Source organism: Montipora foliosa, chromosome 14 (genome assembly GCF_036669935.1).
Source record: "Montipora foliosa isolate CH-2021 chromosome 14, ASM3666993v2, whole genome shotgun sequence".
In the NCBI taxonomy this organism is placed as follows: domain Eukaryota; kingdom Metazoa; phylum Cnidaria; class Anthozoa; order Scleractinia; family Acroporidae; genus Montipora; species Montipora foliosa.
This window is the reverse complement of record NC_090882.1, coordinates 25,487,759-25,491,799: the sequence shown is the minus strand read 5'-3', so window position 1 is coordinate 25,491,799 and position 4,041 is coordinate 25,487,759. Positions and strand designations below refer to the sequence as shown.

General features: G+C 43.1%; 1 pseudogene; it reads right to left on the bottom strand.

Moving 5' to 3' along the window:
• Positions 1–2,589: 2,589 nt before the first annotated feature.
• On the bottom strand, positions 2,590–3,377 carry LOC137984566 (uncharacterized; annotated as a pseudogene).
• Between the last annotated feature and the right edge of the window lie 664 nt (positions 3,378–4,041).

The window sequence follows — 4,041 nt, the reverse complement described above, 5'->3', positions numbered from 1 at the left end:
CTCAAGCTTGCGTGATATCGTCTCATTTAGCCTACTCGGCCTTCGGCCTCGTCCGTTAAGTATTAGGCGATATCACGCTCTCTTTCGCTCTATATAACTGTAAGTATTTTTTCCTTCAGCAGTTCCTTGTTTACGGTAAATACGGTCATGTTTGTGTGTCGTGACAATGAGCCCGTACTCGGCCGGATCTGAAAGCGGCTTAGACCATTAAAGAAACATACGGTTATAATGATCACGACAATTTGGGTTCGAAATTTCTGGCGCTGAGTTTGAGATTCAGTTGGTACAGTACGCGTTAGTTGATGTTGAGCTCGTTTAACTGAAACAAGATTGTTGGTGAAGACCTACGAGCTCATGATCTCATTTCAGCCAGTGTAGGCGATGTTATTACCCCATTTAATTGCCTCAAGCAAACCTAATGTCAAGCTTTTGAAGACTTGCGTTATACCTCCACTATGACTCATTCGAAATGGAATGAGTCGTAAGCGTTGTTGTTGTTTTATACTAATACGCACGTTTCTTATCACTGAATAAAGTGTGTAGTCAATATGTGACAACTGTGAACGTGATCCATTTGGTCTGAGAGTAAACTTTCAACGAAAAATGGTGTTTCTAAGGGACTAGGAGTTTGTGTTTGATTGCAGTTTATCTGACGACCAATACGCAGTGCAATCGTTTTGCCTTGTGAATTGTGTTTGTTTGCCTCCATTCAAATACATTTTATAATAACATGAAAGAGAAAGAAAACAAAACTAATAAATTGTGCTTATCGTCTATTTCTTGCATCGATATTGGGGAAGGCTGTTTGGCAAGGGCCCCTGGACGATTTGTCGAAGGTGAGTAAGTGGAAATTGTGTAAACAACCAGGCGCTGATTAAGGGTGCCGGGCTGGGCTTTGGATATCATATGAAGCAAGCCAGCTCAAAAGCTGCTTAATCGAGAAGTATCATGAGCACAGTGCCACGCAAGAAATTGGAGCGATCTGGTGATTGTGCTTAAAGGCGCTGTTACACTGTGCAATTTTTCGCGCAACTTGTCTTGAAGTGCCATTGCGAGACAAGTTGCTTAAATCATTGCCCAATGTAACATACCTTGGAAAGGCCAAAAACGTCGCGATACCAGTTGCAGAAACCGTTGCGTAAAGTACAATTGAGTTCTACTTTCCGCAACGGTTGCAACGAAATTTTTAAGCATTGCGTAGTGTAATATCTGTCCCCTGCAACTTGTATCGCTACGGTTTGCGGCAACAGTGTATTAAAGTGTTCCCTTAACCTCGTGTGATCATGGAAACGTTGCTTAGTGTAACCCCCGTAAAACAACTTGTTTCGTAAGGTGAGAACGTTTGTCGAAATGGCGTTGCGAGACATGCTGCACGCCGGAAAGATTGCACAGTGTAGTAGCGCCTTAAAGAATACAAATTCAAGGTTAGGAAAATATGTACTTATTATTGCCAACGAGCAAGCCGAGCGAAGACGCGAGGCTTGCGAGGCGGCCAGCTTAATGCCGCGCGAAGTATTGCAGCAGGCAGAAAAATTCTCGATCGTTATATGAAAAGTGTAATGTAAGGTTACGTAGTGTAATGTAAGATTCCCTGAAGATTTTAGTAGGTACCAATAAAAGCGAGTGTTTTGATGTGGGATGTCATTAGACAAACTTTCATGACGCGTGTGACTATTGATGATCTTGTGCTCGGAGGTGAGTGAAAACACATTTTTCTCATTTCCCTGACCATTTTGTTGTGAACACTTGCCGAGCATTGCCCTGCTCCAAGCTACTCAGGGGGCTAGAAAGGGACACGTCTTACAGATGGTGGCTTCCTAAAAGCTGTGTGGAAGGCCCAAAGGTAGAAAGGGTAAAATTTTCACACTTTGAGCAAATGAAAGGCATTTTCAGCTACCGGCTATGGTGCAAGATTGACAACCAGGCTTGTGCCCTGGCACGAATCAGACGAATCGCAGGGGTGGGGCTGGGCTCATTTCATATTCGGCTAAAAAGGGGAAGAAATTCTCCCTTAGCTATGTGGTAACATAAGCAAAAAATAATAATGCATTTCACTTAGGAAATTCCACCACAGGTCGGATTCTTAAGTAGGTTTCACAACGCTAGGAGTGTCAGGATTCATTATGAATTCGGTCAATTTTAGTCCCGCGTTTGTTTTTGTGTTTACCCACACTAACTTAAAGCCTCTGTCAGAATAGAAGCAATCTTTTACACGTCAGCGGAACTCACCCCGTTCTTCTCAAATTTCCTGCTGCCTAAGTACGTGTTCTAATTTATTTCATGGCATGACCAAACTGAGAGGCCATCAAGAAAGTAAGTAGCACGGAATGACCGGCAAATATCAACTAAGAAACTTATCGCACCCTTTTAAGCTACCCTTTTCTGCAGACAACAAGATCGAACGCTAACTGTAAAAAAACATTCAATGCCAAGTCTGACTTTGTCATGTTGCTGACTGACTGAGCCGACTATGTTAAACTTTCTTCTGTGGTCAGTTGCCTATGTCATCAATGTGGTCTAAGAGATCAAAGTACAGTTGAAGAGCTTCCTCTGCATTTGTTGGTTGCTCCAAGTCCTCGTCTTCTTGGATCATGCATACATGTCTTCAGCAATTTCAAATTCATCCATGTCGACGGGGCTTGAATAATCTTGTGTAGCTACTGATTCTGGGACAAAGTAAAGAACATCAGGCTTTCCAGAAGGGCATTCTGCATTGACAGATGGTCGGATCCTGTGAAGATTCCATTCCTGGGCCACTTTATGTAGTTCCATTTGAATGACATCCATGAAACAGAAGTGAAGACATTCCCTTTGTATTACATCACTATCACTATACAACCCAGAATCTCGCAGGTCTTTGAAAAACTGTATCCACCACTGTGCACACCCTTTTCTGAGATGGCCCCACCACGCCTCTATTCTCTGGGTAGATGTTGACTTTCCAAACATGAAACTTTTCTCACCAGAAAAATCATCCCCAGCAGTTCTACGAAAGAAACGTTGGATGGCTGCTACGTTACCATTTTCAGTTCCTCTGTCTCCCCTTACAACTCGAGCAGTCCCTCTATCTGTCGGACACAATCTAAATAATACTGTGCGACTATGAACGGATCATTATTTGATGAAGCAACTTCCAACCATAAAATCCTTCGGCTGAAACCGTCTATAGCACCGTGAACACAGAATCCAAATGGTTTGAGTTTATCGTACCCGTCTATATGCCAGACGTAATTTGGACCTTTACATCGGTGCACTCTTCTTCGTAGTCTCTGTCGTGAATGCAGTTCCACACCTTCTGGATCAAATATTCGTAACGTGTGGCGAACGACTTCTCTAGTAGTAGCCAGTCGGTGATGATTAACCAGCCTTTGATGCATTGCTCTATAGCCAAGTAAACTTCCGCTCCCTCTCAGCTCTGCTTCCACTGCCTCGACAACCTCCTCTAGATCACTCAGGTTCTGACGTCTCGTGCACCGCAGCCTCCTCAATATTCGTTTCAATTGCCTCAAACTTATCCGGATACCGTGAATACAAGCTAAAAATGAAGCTATTTCTGGAGCAGTTAGTCCTAGTTCGAAATAGTCTCGTATGATTTCGTCGCGTGTTTGTAGGTCACCTCGTACTGCTGGAGAGTAATTTGGAAGCATTGCTGAAGTGCAAGACCAGTTAAGAGCTAATGAAAACAAGAGGATGAAACTCATAGCTTCATAAAAGCATCAAAACGAACTTAATAACTTTTACCCAGACGCCATGTTGCATGTGCTTAGCTACACCAGTTCGCTTTCAACTCACCACCAAAATACTTAGGAACAGAGGAAAACAAGACATACACTGAAAAATGAGGAGCAGGAAAAAAAAGTGAGCAGCGGAAAAAAAAGAGAGCGGCGGAAAAAAAGTGAGCGGTGGAAAAAAAAGTGAGCGGTGGGAAAAAAAGGGAGGGACGGAAAAAAAAAGTGAGCGGTGGAAAAAAAAGTGAGCGGCGGAAAAAAAAATGAGTGGCTAAAAAAAAGTGAGCGGTAGAAAAAAGTGAGCGGCGGACAA